This window comes from Phaenicophaeus curvirostris, chromosome 17 (assembly GCF_032191515.1).
Source record: "Phaenicophaeus curvirostris isolate KB17595 chromosome 17, BPBGC_Pcur_1.0, whole genome shotgun sequence".
Classification (NCBI taxonomy): Eukaryota; Metazoa; Chordata; class Aves; order Cuculiformes; family Cuculidae; genus Phaenicophaeus; species Phaenicophaeus curvirostris.
Window position 1 is genome coordinate 785,720 of NC_091408.1, and position 17,269 is coordinate 802,988.

The 17,269-nt window shown below is 48.8% G+C and overlaps 1 protein-coding gene and 1 long non-coding RNA gene across 4 annotated transcripts in view; one reads left to right on the forward strand and one right to left on the reverse strand.

Moving 5' to 3' along the window:
• The window catches only part of GUCD1 (guanylyl cyclase domain containing 1), a 142,806-nt gene that overhangs the window by 102,670 nt on the left and 22,867 nt on the right, over positions 1-17,269 (reverse strand). The window lies entirely within an intron of this gene.
• On the forward strand, positions 412-17,266 carry LOC138727844 (uncharacterized). 3 transcript variants are annotated; one of them, XR_011338625.1, is made up of 4 exons: positions 412-564; positions 4,427-4,787; positions 7,290-7,569; positions 11,385-11,528. It is a non-coding gene; the product is annotated as an uncharacterized lncRNA (long non-coding RNA). The 3 variants fall into 3 exon arrangements; XR_011338626.1 differs by lacking the exons at positions 412-564; positions 11,385-11,528 and adding an exon at positions 17,115-17,266 and having other exon boundaries at positions 3,681-4,787; XR_011338624.1 differs by lacking the exon at positions 412-564 and having other exon boundaries at positions 3,681-4,787.

A 17,269-nucleotide genomic window follows, 5' to 3' on the forward strand; every position in this document is an offset into this window, starting at 1 on the left:
CCTTTGTCCCAGGCGGATCCGGCTGGCTGGCCTGTCTGTGCAAGTGTTTTCTTATTATTTTATTAGCTTTTCCCATAGATCGATCCTTCCGTAGAGTTCTCTTCCCTAGTGCTGCCTGTTCTTTTGCAGGAGATCCTAGCACGGACGGAGGTGATGGACCCAGATGGACTGGAAGACCTCTCACACCTCTGATGTTTCAGGATCTGTCTTCTTGGCAGTAAGAGAAAACACTTATAGCTGCATATGGAGCACAAGGTAGAGCAGTGCGTTTGCTGTCTCGGGAACACTGCAGCACCCAAAGGGTCCTTACCTGGATCAGGGAACGGTTTGCCAGCAGCAGCTGGGGCATCCCAGCTTGCCGGCCCCCTCCTGTATGGACCTACTGTGCACCTCAGAGCTCTGTGTTGGAGCATCGCAATCTCAGATCTCTGTCCTGTTCTGCCACTGGGGCAGAGCCGGCCCCGGGCTGATGTCACCCAGATTATTCTGGAGATTGAGGCGGTGAATCCCGATGCCACCAAGGCGGCGCTCAGGCCAATGGGAATGGTTAGACTCGATGATCCAGTGGGTCTCTTCCAACCTGGTGATTCTATAATTCTGTGATTGTATTCTATGATTCAATTGTGAGCAATGCTGACAGAATGAAGCGGGAGTTATTTCCAGCTTTTCCCAGCTGGCAGCCGCTAAATGTGTGTGTGAGGAGTTTAGTGAAGGTCTGTACAGTCCAGGAGCGTTTGGAATTGGGAAGTAATGAAATGAAAGTTCACCAGAGAACCATCAGCCACTGGTCTCTGCCTCTTCTGATTCTCATTGCAGCTGTGCTGCAGGCCTGGCCAGAGGCCCTGTCTGCAGAGAGGTGCTGGCATCCTGTTGCTGGTGGCCAGCTGCACCCGAGCTGCTCACCCAGCTGTGTCAGTGAAAAGCTGTTGGATTTTTCCCTGCTTTCACAAACACAGCGCGTTTTGTTCTGCAGCATCAAAGGCCTGGAGCCTGGAGAAACAATGGGTGTCTGCAGGAGCCCTGGGAACAATGGCCGTACCTGACCAGGGAAGAAGGCGAGCTCTTGAAAGAACAGCGAGAGCTCCCGGTTTAACAACACAATTGGCCTGATCTGGGAATCTCCGCTGAGAGATCCACACCTTGACTTCCCAACCCAGAGAAAGTAGGCTTTGCAAGGCTTTTGCAGCACTGCAGCACTGCAGTGCTGCACTTTTTACTGCAGCACTGGGGAACTGAGGACACTTTCGAGTGGTGAAGTAGGATGGGGCTGTGGAGGATGGTGGTTTTCCTACTATGAGTAGATAACATTTTTAGCTAACAAGCTTTTCACAGTGTTCAAAGCAGCAGGATCTTCCTTCTCACTTCTGCCCCCAAACAGGAAGCCTTTGCTGCCAAGAATAGCGCTTACAAGTGTGCTTTGTTCTTGACTGTTATGTGTTTCAAGATTTTTTGGGGAGTTAAAAGCCCTGAGCACCTTCTCTGAGGCCCTGTGGATCTCACAATTGGCTTTTGCAGATTCCCACTGTCTTGCATTTGACTGAAGTGACCAAGTGAGGAGTGAGATTCCCTGTGTGTTCATTCTTGGGAGGGAGAGAGACTTCTGCCAGCTTGGAGGGATCCTGGGAGAAATCCACATCTCCAGTCCCCAAAACAAGCGCCTTGAGTTAGGGGTTGAAACTCACTGCGGGCTGGAGTCTTGCTGAATTGTAAGGAGCTGTATTCCTTCCCTGACTGCCCAATCTCCTCTTCAGTGCTGTTCTGAGAAAGGAGCCCCTTCTGAGCAGTGGAGATGTTTCCTCAGCAGTGACCCAGTGGATGGGACTGTTGGGGGGTTTGGCTGTCAGATGCGCCGTTCTTACAAGCAGTGTCAATTCTCTGGGTGATGGCAATTGTCACTTCTGAAAGCCTGCAGCATGACAGGGAAGCCTACCCAGAGCTCAGAAAATCGGGAATTCATTTTGAGGACTGGAGTTCTTGCAACCTGTCAAACAAAATGATCTCAGCCAAGGGCTGGGAAAAGGCTTTCAACCTGAAGTTGAAGTTCAGAGTAAAGTGTGTGAAATGAGGTTATGAGGAGTGCAGATCCATACTGTGTGGTCTGAGCCTGCTGCACTGAACTCCAAACCTGGGGCTGTGGTTTTTGGGAGGGTCCAGCTGCAATCCAGGGAGGTGACTACAACTTCTACAGGGGCACTAGAAGTTCTTTAAATCCACTGGCTTGGACGCTGCCAGGCTCAGGTTTTGTTTGCCAAGGATTTATCCAGAGCCCTGGGCAGCATGGATCTTCTGCCTTACCTAAAGCAAGGAAATAAGATAATAGCTTGTAATGACAGTGAAGAAAATCCATGTGCACAGGCTATGTTGCTGCCTCAGCTGTCGATGAGGTCATGGGGAAGTCTTTTGGGCTGGTATTAGTCCAGGATATTATTATACCTCTAAATGAGAGCAAAGCGTATCCCAGTTGGCTCCTTTGTGTTGCTGGAGAACTTGCAGCTGCATCAGTTGGGCATTTGGCATCATCTGGGCTGTGAAAGCTCCTGCCTGTGCTTTGAGGCTCGCAGGGAGGCAAGGCTCTTGTGCAGTGTGATGATCGTATGCAGGGGAAAAAAGTCCTAATAAAGAGGGAATTGAGCAGCCTGGATCAGTTCTGTGGAGAATGCAAAACATGCCTGGGCCATCTCAGGGTGAGCTGCACTCATGGTGCCTCTTGAACCCATGTCCTGTTATTGTTGGTGTGGAACGTGAGGGGCTGGGCCAATGAAAATAAGGAAGGCAGCTTGACAGACACAGATTTTATCTTTTGAGATTTGTCATGACCTTTCTAGTGTCTAATAAATAAAGTTGACTCAGGAATTGGCAAGTGCCCTATAACATGTAGTCCTGGTACTGGAGCTCGGCAGAATGTTCTGCTTAGCAATGTGCTCCACTAGCTCTGTTTGCCGAGTTCCTATTTTGGAGGTGTGTGCTGCTGGGCTGAGCCGTGGCAGATGCCGGAGCCTTCCGCAGGGCAGGTGCGCGGGGCCCGCATCCCTGACCATGCTGGTCCAGCCTGGGGGAAGGTCATTTTGAATCCATGCTGACACAACCTCTTGCTGCCGAGCCATAAAAAGAAAAGAAGGGTCTTGCAAAGGAAGAATGCTGTTTGCAGTGATGTGAGCCTTGGGACAAATAGGGCTCCCGCCCTTCCTCATTACTGTATAACCCGTCAGGCATCTCAGTCAGCGTTGAACAGTATTGCTTCCTGTGTTAATGTCTTTCGAGCAGCTTTGCCGCACACGCTGGATCCTGAGATATTAAACAACTCCATCATCCAGAGGATGTGGACAGTTGTGCAGGTGACAGGAATGGTAGCTCTGAGACTCGCCTGCTGCCAGGTGAATTCCCTGCCGTACCATCTCCTCCGTTAACCGTGATTATGATCACAAGCAGTTTTTGTGAGCTCACCCACGTGGCAGGGGCTATGATAGAAAGGGCTCCTTCGCAGACTGCTGGGAATGGTGTGTGCTAAATGGAAGCTGTGCTGTGATGGTAACGCATCAGAACATGAAGTTACTCTGCAGAGCGACAAGGCCCTGGGGAGGAGAGGGCTGATGTTTGCGTTCCCAGTCCCAGAGAGGCTCCAGGGGGAGAGCAAAAAAGGAGAGCACTCGGCACTGGCCCTGGGGTGCTGGGCTGCACTCAGCACCTTAAAGTGAAGGACAACTGGTCGCCTTGTTTCTGAGGTGCCTGCCATTTGGGAGCAGTCCAGTATTCCGAGTGTTTCCTGCCGTTCCTTATGTTCATGCCAAAAGCACTAACAGAATAGGGTGGAGACAAAAACTCTCAGACCCTCCTCAAGATCATCCTCTAATTCCAGAAGGATCAAAATGCTAAAGGTTGCATTAGAAAAACAGAAATAGTCTTTTCTCCCACCACTGGTAACTCAGTGCCACAACTGAAGCAGAGAGTCAGCTGCTGACTCTACAGCTGCATCCCTTCTGAGTTCATGAGAAACAGCATTTTGATTTCCTTCCAGAGGAAATGTACGGTAATGTCCCTAACTCGCATGAGGCCTTCGCATCGGCAGGACCAGCCATGCAACCTCCATCGGCTGCCAGATTCAGTCCAAGATCCCCCATTCCTTATAGACCGAGCCAACGCTTGGGAATCAAGGCTTTGAATCAGAAACCTTTATAACTTGATTTCTCTGAGCGCTCGGTTCCCATGCAAGTTCCCTCCCATCCCAAGTTCTGCATTTGCAGCCGTTCCCTCTTTTCCTGCCGCACTGCAGACCTGGGAAGCACAAGAGGTTTCTCTGAGAGGCGGGGGCTGTCTGCCCCTTTCCATGGACTGTCAAAGGAACAACATTCCCATGGATTTTCGCTGTGTGGCTGGAGGGCGGGATGTGCTCTCGATGTGTGGATAGCAGGCTCTGATTCCCCCACAGGAGGACCTTCCGATCAACGTTCAGTTTGGAAGCGCGCTGTGGGACATGCAATCCTCCCCGGGACAGGATGATGTTTTCTTGCCGTCAAAAGCATGAGGCTGCATCCTGGGGTCAGGATGTCAGAGACGGGGATGACGCCAAACGCTGAAGCCTGCGTGTCAATCAGGCACGTTCTGCCAATCAGAATGTGCTGCCCAGGCACGTTCACTCTCTCTGAAGGGAGCTCCTTGTGCACGTAGCCATGAATTTGGTGTTTTCCAGGTGGCTGTGTTCTCTCTGTACTGGATGAATCCCAGTGCTGTAAAACACATGTCCCTGTTCTGCTCCCTACAGAGATGCATCTGCTGATGTCAGCTTCCAGGTAAGGCGCGCAGGAACCTGCTCGCTCTCAGCATCTGTGGCCTTTGGCCTCTGCTGGGAGCCAGGCATCCGAAGGAAACTGGGAGTGACCTAAGGCTATTTTTTTGCTGATCCTTGGTCAGTGTTGCAGATGGAGAAGTAATGGCAGTTTTCCAGCAGGTGAGAACCTCCAGGCCAGGCAAGAAAAATAAATACAGGAAATAGCATCCCTGCCATAAAATAACAGAGAAAGGAGAGGCTGGGAGAGCTTTCTGCTGCGTGTGTGTCGGGGGAATCACAGAGCTTGGAGCTCTCTCTAGCAGGAGCAAACACAAAGGAATGGGTTACTGCTGGGATAGAGGGGAAAGGAGAGAACAGGAGGTTTCTGCTTTGCCCAGAGAGAGTTACAGGGTCTGTGCAATGAAGATCTTGTGTCAGGACGTGGGTGTGTTAGTGCTTTGCTCAGGACAGAGACTCTGACTTGCTCTGCTCCACCTGTCTCAAAAGCCGTGCTGAGGATCTCTGTGTTGATGATCTCTGCTCTGTCTCACCTGTGAAACCCATTCCCTGAACTCCCCTTGGCCTCTGTTTTGTGTCCCACCCCCCAATCCCAATGGGATCATCAGAGCCTCTGCACTGCTCGGAGTCTATCCCGGATGGCATAGCTGGGTGGTCTTGTGGCGAGGCAGCTGCTGGCTCCATCTCTGCTCAGCAAAATGGGGAAGCCACCTGCGGCGCCTAAAATAGCCTCTGCCTGGGCAACGCAACCCAAATGGTGTTGATAGTGGTGGGGATTCCCATGCTTCATAAAGAGGCTTTTGTTGGGAGGATCTAAGCTGAGCTCCAGGCCTTGCCAGCTGTGGAGAGGAGCAGATGGATCTGCAGGACAAAAATAGATTGAGGCAGACTTGTTCTGCCTCTTCCCCAGCTCAAAGTATAGTCCCAGAGGTGCCTGGTCAGCCAAGCCAGAGCAGAGAGCTGGGTGCTTTGCAGCTGCCAGTCTGCCTGGAGCCCATTAGCCATTGTCAGAGACGGGGATTTATCTCACCAGTCCCATTACAGCTGCCCTGTGGCCAATCTTGTTTGCTCACAGCTGTTGGCAGCGTGTTACATCCCATTTCCCTGGGGCGACACAAGCCGGAGAATGGGACATTTCTGTGAGACGCCGTGTTCCTGAGCTCTGCTCTGCCGTGCCCCCAGACACAGAGGTGTTTGTGTCTGTCCTCTGGCTGCAATCTCCGCACAGCATCTGAAGGACACATGCTGCAGACACGCACCAGTGCGTCACGGGCACAGTTTCCACTTGTGGACTGGTAGATTTTACAGTAGTCAAGACCTCCTTGTATTGCACATGGAGATCTCACCTTTTCCCAGCCTAGGCTACAGGGGGAACATTTTGGAACTTTGTTGCTCCAAGTGACTTGGCTGCTTATTTCAATGCCACAGTTTCATTCCAAAGCTCTGAGGTTAAAATACCCTCCAAAGGCATCAAGGCTCGCTGTCCTTGGTCTCTCGTGTAGATGATAACACGGTGTCCCCTCCCCTGTGGGTACCTCCTGGCCCAGTTGTTCATCCCAACAATTTCCATCTAGGCTTACAAATTTTTCAACTCTAGAATATGATGGTTTTGTTGCACAAAAGCAACTGCCAGGCCACACCAGTACCCAGAACAGAGCAGGTGGGCTGCGGTCCCTCTGCATTGCGCCCGCAGAGCACGGCCGGCCCATCAGTCCTGAGAGGTGTTTGCATGAAAGCCCTTCTCAGCTGGCATCCCCACTCCATCCGCGCTAGCTGAATGAGGATCACGTAGAAGTTTCCTGAATGGGTTTCCGTAAGGCACTAATTTGATCCGCTCCGGGCATCTTACTGCAACGACTGTTGCTGAGGTAATGGTAGGAGGGGTCACTGCATGAGTAGGGGGCACAGGGCAGGACTGCCAGCAGAAATCAGGAGAAGAAAACCCTTTTGTTTTCATACATTTCAGTGTGTTGTGTTACACTCCCTGGTGCTCCAGCTTTGACCTGTGCTGTGTTGAAGGTGGCTGCACTCTTCCTCTCCTCCTCAATTTTTTGGGGCACTTTTTTGGGGCACTTTTTCCATTCCATCTTGTGCATCTGTTCTGCTGCTTTTCCATTTGCACCTTTTGTTTCTTTGCTGATTTATTTCCATCTGCCCTGTGTCCTCCCGCACCCTGGAAAGCCGCCTGCTGAGGTGTGTGAGGGCGAGGCACTGAGCCTGGCACTTCTCTGCACTGGCATCTCATGGCTTGGTTTTTCTGAGCAAATTGGATTTGCAGAGTGGAGGCAATTGCTGTTCCTCTGACTTGGGAAGCACACGGTGGGGAAAAGGTGACTTCTGGAGCCTGGGTGCTTGTTTTTATCCTCACAGATCTAAGAACTCTGGGTTGTCAGACTTGCAGACAACAAATGGCAGGTATTGTGCCAGTAAGCAGACTAGGAAGCATCTGCCTTGCATTTCGATAGCATAACCTTGACATTCCACCCCTGATTGTTTCTTTCTTTAGCTCCGTCAGGACTGGTATTTGCAGAAATGTCCCAGCCACTGACTCAATGGGATCCAGCTTACAAAATGGCCATTTCGCCTCCAGTGACTGTCACACAAGGTCTCCACGCTCCATCAGAGAGCTCAGTGCTGCACGCATGTTCATCAGTTGGAGGCTGTCACGGTGCAGAGGTAGGAGGGAGCCTTCGTGGGGATCTCCAGCAGCACAGCAGGAAAAGTGGGACCAAAACTGATCCAGCCCAGACCTCACGAGCATCTTCACATCCCCGGTGAAATTCCAGGTACAAACCACAATCTGGATTACGTGTGTGTTTTGGTGGCTGTGATTTGTGCTTGATGGGCCTGGTGCAGGTGTTAATGGCCAGGGCTGTACAGCAAGTGGAACAACCTCCCCTTATGCCCCAGGTTGGGGCAGGTTTCCCCACTCCCAAACCAGACAATGTTGGAGACAACTCTCTTCCCCAGAACGCTCCTCCCCAAGGTGACACTGCTTGACTCGGCATCAAGACTTAGGCCCTTGGGCAGGTGCTGAGAAGTCAGATGGGAATAGAGCAGCCACAAAAAAAAAAAGCGATTGATCAACTTGAGAGCAAAAGTGCTTCTAAATCACTCTGTGTGTCAGGCTTAGTAATGTTATTAGCACAGGCTGTTATTTAGTGTGGTGTAGCTTGAAATGTTCTGGTTAGCTGACCTGGCCAGAGCCTTGCCGGAGTGCCTCCAGCGAGCTGGGTGGCAGCTCTTCTCTTTGCCTTGGACCGGTCAGTACAGCCCCTCCCTTCATGTTTATGAGGCCTCTTTTTCCTTTCGGAGGGTCTACCCCTTCGCTTGCTTTCTGTTGTTTCCCCAGTGCTCTCTCTGTACAGACACATTCTGAAATCATGCTCAGGAAGACATCCCTGTGTTTCTCACCTGTAACATAAATTGATCCTTTGTTATGGCATTTCAGTTCAGTGCTCCTGCAGGGTGAGCGTCTCTGGTCAGGAGCAACAAGACTTTCTCGCTCTGACTGTTCTCTGGCCTGGCAACTCATAAAAGTGCTATTTTTCTTCACCTCAGTTAAACTGCTAGCATGTCCCAGCATGCACAAGGTGCAGAGGCTCAATAAACGAAAAGGGCTCATTGTGTACAAGGTAAGTCATACTAAGAGGTCTTCAGTGCTTCCTTCTGTTGTTTAAGGAGCAGGCAGGGAGGTGATGTGGCAGGACAGCTTGTAGCGTGAATGGAAAACGCTGTGTTCCAGTTGGCTGTAAAGGCCCAAGGACAGCTGCCTGCATGCTTCCCACATCTGCTGGATGCTGAACCACCAGAGACCTCTTCTGTGGGTTAGATTGAGCTCTATGCATTTAAGAAGGGAAATGATCTTTTTAAGTATTTCTTTTACTGTTAAGTCTGGCCCTTGCTTTGCCAGCACATCCAAGTTTAAAGTGTGAAAATTTAGCTGTAGAAATAAGACAAAGAACTTACAGAAGCAATAAACACCAATTTGATTGTGTGTCTGAGTTCATACAGACCACATGGAAACTGTGCATTTTAGGCAGGCAGCTGAGAGACAAAATGGTAGTCATTGTAGAAGTTTTATCTGAGTATTTGAAATAAAGTGAGAACGTACGATATGTCACGTGTACATGGGTGAGGGAAACTGAGCCACCGGCAGCTCAGAGGCTGGAGGAAAGGCTGGGATGAGGAGGTCTGAGCTGGGGAGAGTTACTGCCTGAGACATGAATATACCGTCTGATGCACAAGGAAAGGGAAAGGTGAAGGAAGGCCACAGGCATACTAATTATCTGCAAATTGTACTTTGTCATCTTCCCCTCTGCCATTGTTTGGTGCAGGCAGCGATACATGCGCACGCTCCATCCGTCTTCGTGACAGCTGGGGTAATTGCACAACCATTATGTTGCCCTGTGCAGGCAACTCCAGCTGCTGCTCCCAGGCTCTGCCCAGGAGCCTGTAGCTCCAGGGGCTGGGCACTGACAGTCTGGAACTGTGGTCAATCCCAGGGTGATTTTATGCTGCTGCTTCTTCTCTCACCTTTTTATTCTGTGATTCTGCTAAATCACTGTGTTGTAAGTAAGCATTATTCTAGGACTGGTAGTCCAAGATCTTGTGATTTAACATGACTAGAGAATGGTTCTTTGTACCTGTAAGACGTGAGGAATCCTTCCACTACAATTTTGCTTCTGGCCTTGGACAGAATTTCCACACTGAAAACTATGGCTTTGTGTACACAAAGCTTCCAGGTGATTTGGTAGTGGTTTCTAAAGAGGGCTTTCTTCGCTGGAAAATTCCACTACGTTAGAAGGAAGCTTTGAAGACCTGTAATAGTTGACATGAAATGAAGCACATAACATGAGCAGGGGAGCAAGGACCAGCAGACGTGATAGTGTGTCGTATTTTTGTACACTGAATGCCAGTCCAAGGGGGACCCAAGAAGGGTCGTTTGCTCAGTCTTTCTCATCCAGAGTTTCTTCCTGGAGAGAAGCAAGAGCCTGGTGCTCATATTGTTGCCAGTGATTTTGTTAAGTATTCCCCTGGGAGGTCTTGCGTATCTTTGATGCAGGCTCATTTGATTGTGAGTTGGCTGCCTCCATCGCCATCAGGGTTTCTGTCTCCCTCTCCACTCCTCTCCCAGCGCCATCTCCCCCTACCAGCTTCAAATGGCATAATTTGAATTGTCTTTGCTGACTGAAGATACAGTAGATGTCATTGCTGCAGGGGTTGGGAAGGCTCCTCAAGCAAGGAATGTTCAGTCTTTGGGGTCATGGAAACCAGCCAGGAATTTCTGCTCTCCCATTCCCCAGGGGCATGAGCAGCCTGCAGAGGAAAACCAAAGGTGACTGTTTCCTCAGTTTAAATGTCGTTGACCTGAACTGGAGATATTTTCCAAGATGTTTTAAGATCAAGAGAGCAGTTTTGGGAATATGACTGATACCCTGACGTAGAAGAATGTTCATTTCAAATTACAGTGTTCTATAGTACAATATAGGAAATTGCCATCTGAAAAAGGAAAGGTTTGGGGCTTTCTTTCTCACCCACTTGATACATGTCTGTGCCTTGTTGAGTGAGAGAGCTGGATGTTAAAGGCCAGATGTCATTTCTTGTGTGTGTGAACACAAAATATCCAGAGAGGCTAAAAAGTTAGCTGTATGCTGTACGATCATGAGGGCAGCGCATTACTGGGGAGAAGAAAGGAGGTGACAGTGGGACTAAAGCTGTCTCTTTTCTGCAAGTCTGATATTTTAACAGCTCTCATGGGAGGAAGGACATGTTCAACCTAATAGGATAATGGAATAATATGTTGAACATATCAGCTTTGACACAGACCAGCTGGTGTCTGTAGACACAAATAACCTACGGAAAACAAATTGGAGCTGTTTCAGGAAATGGCTGTATGCATGCAGTGTGGTGGGGGGACAGGGGTGCCTGTGGGTAAGAGAGAAAAGATAAAGCTCCCCTCTTTGGCTGTGGGAGGAGTGTCTCCTTCCTGGAAAGGACTACATTTCATCCTTAACAACAGTTGGGGCTATAAATTTAGTACTGTCTTCTCATCTGGGCCCACAGGACTCTGCACTGTGAGGTTGGACCAAAGGTCCAGGATGGGGTCTAGCTGGTAAACAGAAACCACCCTCCCACCCCAAACCAAACAAAACCCCCTCCTACAGTTACTGTTAGAAACGTCCTCAGAAATTACTGGTACATAACTGTTGCTCAGCAGGAAAATGATCTCCACCAGTAGGTCCTCCACAATCTCTTCCCTTCCTTCCTTCTGCTGCCTTTGTGTTTTTAACCCATCTTGTCTTTCATCTCTACCCAACTTATTTACATTCCAGGCTCCACAGGCTGCTGTCCAGCAATGAAATTGTGAATCCAGACTTGTTATTTCTGTATTTGTTTTCTTCATAAACCATTCTTTGAGTTTTGGAGCCCAGTGAGATACCTGGTGGAAGGTAATTACTCTTCTCAGAGCTTTGATTTCAGGCTGCCTGCAGACTTCAGCAGACAGTATTTCACCTGCTCCATTCTGTTCACCTGTGAATTATTTTCTTTGAAACCCTGAAAGATAGAAATGTACTTTTCTTTCTCCATTAAAACTCAGATCCTGAACTGAAGCACATCAGGCAAACCGCAGCTGGTTGGCAGATGAATGAATAACCATATAGGCAACATGATTGTCTCAGTGCGTCTCTCAAGTCAAGAGTTACATATTGTGTCTTCAGGCGAGTGCGGGTCTGTTCTGTGCCCACAGCCCAGCTGGCCAGGTGTCAGCGTGCTGTGTGACCACAACAGGTGACTCCAGGTTCAGTCTGTGTGGCTAGGCACATGAGGCTTTGAAAAGTGCCAAAGACAGCTGGGATCTTGAAGAGGCCAATCAATCCTCCCCTTCTCCCCTGGGTCGCTGCAGACCCACTGTTGCCTTAGTGCGTGCATGCTCTCTTTCCCTTTTAAAAAGCTTTAGCTCGTGCTGTTAGGAGTTAGCAAACATTGGTATGGGCGCAAGGAGAAGGACGGTGGAATTGCGGCACTCTTCATAAATGCAGCTTCCTTCTGTCTCATTTGCCAGCAGCACGTCAGCAGCAAGTATCACTTTCTTGTGCGAGAATGGCTTTGGTGAGAGGTAGGCTAGTGAGAGATACCCAGACAGAGCTGGAAGGAAGTCAGTGTTACACACGGGCTTTGGCTTGGGAAGGTCTGAGAACCCTTTAAATACTTGGCTCAGAAATGGCCCTTTTCCTTTTATCTAGGAGATTTTTTCTTTCCTGTAAAGTTAATTAAGCTTCTGTTTTGTCTTCCTCATGCCCTTTTGCCAGCATCTAGCCCTTTCATGAAGGCACTAGTTCAGTAACCATCATTTATAGTGTCAAGCTTAGGCTACTACTGTTTGTTTGCCAAGTGCAGCTGCAACTGTCTGCCCGGTTTCCCACGTTGCTGTGAGCCAGAGGCAGCGGCGGTCGCTACACAAATGTGCCGTTGAGGGAGCGTGCGTCAACCCATCGGGCAAACTCAACTGAAGGGTTGGAGCCCCCTCTCCCCATCCTTAGCACAGAACTCTGCTCCCACGTCATATTGCACCAGAGTGACCCCACAGATGTTCCCTTTTGGCTTCCCTTCCCTGCCACCCGAAACACGCTACAGCCCGAGTTACTTACAGCTGTAGGAGCCGTGAGTTGAGTAGCGATGGGCAGAGACTAGCAGGGAAACGCTTTAATATGGAGCATGTTCTGCCTTTGAGGCCATCCATGTAATCTGTGCTAGAGGTCCTTTTGTGACAGTGCCTGTACGTGGAGATCCAACAGGTTTTCCATAACAATCCTAATGGCAGGAAGGGTCTCATCCTTTGTGAGGGACAGGCCTTACCATTTCTCGGTTCACAGCTTGAACGTCTTCCCAGAAAGGCGAGTTGTTGACTGTTGGTGGGTGCTGTTATGAATGTTGTGCTGCCAAGTGTGAAACTGAAGATTAACATTGCCCTGTACTGACTGCTGCAAGCAGGCTTTGACCTGCACAAGGAATCCTGAGGGCCTGCCCCAAGTTACCCGTGAGGCGCTGGGTTCGGTGGGCTGGCTCTGGGGACAGACCTCTTCAGCCTCCTCGAACCCAGCCCTTAGAGCAAAGCGTCAGAGTGCTCTACTGGATCGTTTCCTACCAATTTGAGACAGCTACAATGTCCCTATCAGCCCTATTGGATGCTTTATCAAAGTTGATAGAATTCACAGAGAGCTTCCACTCAGGGGGGAAACCTTTGAGGATTTTCAAGCTAGGCACATGAGAAATTCAAGACCATCTTATTAAAATCAGATTATTCGATCCCAGATTAGATGTTTGCCAATTCCGTTCTCTAACAATATTCTTGCCAGGAACCTGGCAGCACGGAAAGATCATGTTCCAGACCCTGCCTCATCTCTCCAGCTCTTGCACTTTCAAATATCAAATTTCTGCAAAGACTGAAAAAAAAGATCTTTGTCCGACTACGAGGGGAGGGACATCTTCCTCTTCCCAGACTGTACCTAAAATTCATTAGTTTTGGTATAGACTCGTACCCGCTTTGATGAAGGACCAGAAAACTATTTATAGTAGGTGCTTAAAGACCGGGCTTCCTGAACCCGTGGAAAACAAATGCGCCAGATCTTATTCTTTTGTTCTTTTAATAAACTGTCCGTGAGATTCTTCCCCTCCCCTCCTTTCCTGCTGCTTCACTTGTATTCTTATATGTTCAGTGTTTTTTCTCTTCTGTCTTTGTTCCAGTTTATCAGCAATTTACACACAGTTGTTTCCCAGACTCCACGATTTCAACAGCAAAAATAACACTGACCTTTTGAGCCCATGAGCAATCTCGGTGGTGGTAATTTAGCAGAAAGTTACAGTAATGGACAAGAATGCTGCTCTTAAACGTTAGCTCATTAAATGTGTTTTATGAGTATTTATTACTCCTTTAATGCGCTTCCTGTGCACCAGGGAGATAGCCATATTCCAGGGAAGAATGAGGCTTTTACTTGGCAAAAGTGGCCAGTTAGTGAATCCCTTCTGGTTTAAATGTACATTTTCAGGCATGATTAAGTCAAGGCGGGCAAGGAGAATATTTCTAGCTGGAAAGATCATAGCACCAGCAACAGAATTACTCTTCCAAAGGCAGGTTAACTCTTCGAAAACTGTAAGCTGGGCTTTTTCTGAGGGAGGAAGGGAAGGGTGACTGAAAATGTCCATTTTGCCAGGCTTGGGGCTGGTTGGTTGGCTGCCTGGGTCCCCGGCATGCCCGAGAGCAGACAAAAGGGATTGTCAAGATTAAGTTTCCTCAGTTTCCAGCCACTTCCCTTCACCCGGCCTTCAGAATGGCAGGAAGCCAGAAGCAGATGACACAAAGCTAACTGTATGAGGTTCTGGCTCTCCTGCTCAACAGGCAATCATGCGGCCTCGCAGGATGCCTCAGGGTCCACATCCACCTCGGTCCCTTGCTAGATGTTAATACCAAGCAGCACGACCCTGTGGGTGATGCAAGATAGTTACTGCATTAATGATACAAGTTATTCATTTATCTTCCCATTTCAAGGGAGGACAGGAGAAGGAAGTGTCTGGAAACATGGTTACCATCATAGTAGCAGGGTTTGTAGGAAGCTGGACATTGCAGAGGGTGTGTATGTACATAACTATGAACTTAGGAAGGAGCAGCAGTCATGCTGCCTGCAGTCCTGCCTCCTAGCTCTGATACGTGATGCTGTGCGGCCTGCGCTCCTATCTTGTGCTACAGATGAGAGACTTTGTTTGTTTGTTTAAATCTTTTCTTGGGTCTTTCCCTGTTTGAGCCTGAACTCCAGGTATTTGGCTGTTAAATTCAGTCTCCAGTATACTTCTGACTAATGCCCAGGGGCTGTTGTGGGGCTTTACAGGAACTCTTGTAGCACAGAATGTGTGGACCAGTAGTATCAGAACCCAGTGTGCGCTGAGATGGCACCTGTGCAGCACAGAAGCAAACAAGAACTGCTTTCTGTACAGATTACACTGTGTGGGCCTGACTTCCATATCTGAATTTTTGGACCAACTTGACTGAGGGCAACAGGGATTAAAAGGGTGCACACTTCACAGCTGTTCTGTAGGGATTTTCCTTTGTTTTAGAGAACTTCTGGACCATAAAATACTAATTTTTCTCTAAACCAGCCTGGGTTCATACTGAAGTGTTCAGCTGTTTCCCAAAATAATTACTTGGTCCAGGCAATGCAGAATCGGGAAGATGTTTAAATACGGATGTTTGAAGAAGTCAAAACCAGAGCTGGGATCTGGATTCAAGCATCTCGCTTAACAGATAATTGCAATGACTGAGGTGGAACGTTCAGACTTAAATCCACGCTCTCTAATATGCTTTGTCTGGGATGTGGAAGGCATCTTCCTTTATTAGGTTACTTTCCTGCTCAACATGAACATTTTGTGCTTTGAAGGTTTATTAAGTTGGCTAGAGTTATACCTTTATATACACGCAGTCCCTATGGAATAGCCTGATCTCCTTTCATCATCATTAGTAATTCTAGGCTTGTCATTTCCTCTTCACGCAGACTGGCCCTCACCGCGTTGTCACAGGATGGTTGATACGGGGCACAGGAAACAAACTGTTTTTTCAGGTCTTGACTGTTGGCGAGTATTCTTTTCAGGGGCCTTGCTTTTATTGCCACAAAGTCCATTTCCTACATGTAGTACAATTTACTAAATTACAAACAACAAGGCACCAATAGAGAAGTCAGTGAAAGTTCACACTAAGAATAGAAGCTTGAAGAGAAAAGTTCAGTTATGTGACCTTCCTCAGGAGCTGGATACAAAATAGACCTGCTGTTTTCCCCTTTAATTTGCTGTCCGGGCAGAACACAACTCGAACAGTTCCCAGAGAAACCCAGGCTCTTCTGTTTGTTTCTACGAATCCTCCAGAAATGCTTTATTTCGGGACATCTGTGGAAATGAACTTATTTGGTCTCCTAACTTCCCTCTAGTGTTATCAGCTGATTTTTGCATTGATCTCCCATTCTACAATGTTTAAAGATCCACCGGCCATGAACAGAACAAAATGTTACTGATACATGCCTTTGAAATTAGCCATTAAAGCAAATGGGGATCATCAGATGAAAAATACCATGTCGGTATCAGTCACTGCTTATAGTTGCCCTTCAGAAATGTGCTTGGGAAAGAAAAAGAATTCCTAAGAACAAGTTTTTAGGCCTTTGGTCATGAACAGGGAGATGATCCACTGGTGAGTATGGGGCAAATACTTGCACCAAGCTATCCCCACTTTTTAAAGTTCCCTCCTTTCAAATGATGGGTTTTTTTCTTCTTCATATTCATCATTTGTTGCTTTATAATGTACTATCGTCCCTACTTTTGGCTTATCTTGAAGGTTCCCCCAAAGCTTAAAGGCTTTTCCCGTTTGCTGGCTAAAGGAGTTAGCCTGCTCTTTAGGAGTGAGCGACTCCAAAGGGTTCCTGCCCCTGGCAAAGCAGCTGCCCTCGTGCCCTTGGTGTTCCGAGCATCCCTGTGGCTTCTGGGGCCAAAAAGAGCGAAAGAATCGCATATCTCCAAATGCCTTGATGAGAGCAGACTATTGCTGGACGCTTGCTGTTTGAAGTTAAATATTAGACACTTTCTCTCTGACATTCTTTTTTTATTTAGGCTAAAAGGCTTAATGTTTAACTCAAAATGCCTGACTACTGCAGATGGGCAACGCTGTTACATCCTCTGGGACACGCACAGAGCAGCGCCTGAGCTCAGTGTGATGTGTTTCGATACGTATAACTACTCCTGGACTTGGTAACTGGGTTTCTCATTCAAATGAAAAAATGTTCTGAATTTCAGATGCCTTTTGGAGCAATGGACACAGCTGATGGTTCAGTGGGAACAACTGCTTTAAAGAGTTGCCCAGAGCAGGGGTGGCTGCCCCGGCCCTGGAGGGGTTCGAGGCCAGGCTGGATGGGGCTGGAGCCCCCGATCCATGGGGGTGGGAATGGATGGGCTCGGAGGCCCCTTCCAGCCCAAACCATCCCCTGACTCCGTGATTCTATGAAACTGTCCCCTTGGTGCCTGCCGCAAGAAACATTCCATATTGAGACACACTTCTCCTTGTCCCAGATCAAGGTCTCGATTTGTTCAATCCCGGCTGAGGCTACCTGTGGTTTGGGGGTGAACTCCCAACGGTGTCGGGCTTCGAACGCGCGTCGAAGGCAAAGTTAGTGTTAATTACCGGCTCCTGCTTTAAGTCTTACCCAGCTAAAACGCCTGTCTGAGAAAAACATTGCCTTTTAATGACCTCTTGCCTATTTCCAAGCCTTTTTGTGGAACGAAATTCTCCTCGCAGGTGCTGAGGGGGCGGAGACCCGGGGGCTGAGTCCAGCCGAGCCGGGCCGGGCCGAGCCGAGCCGAGTCCAGCCGAGCCGAGTCCAGCCGAGTCCAGCCGAGCCGAGCCGAGTCCAGCCGAGCCGAGTCCAGCCGAGTCCAGCCGAGCCCCGAGCC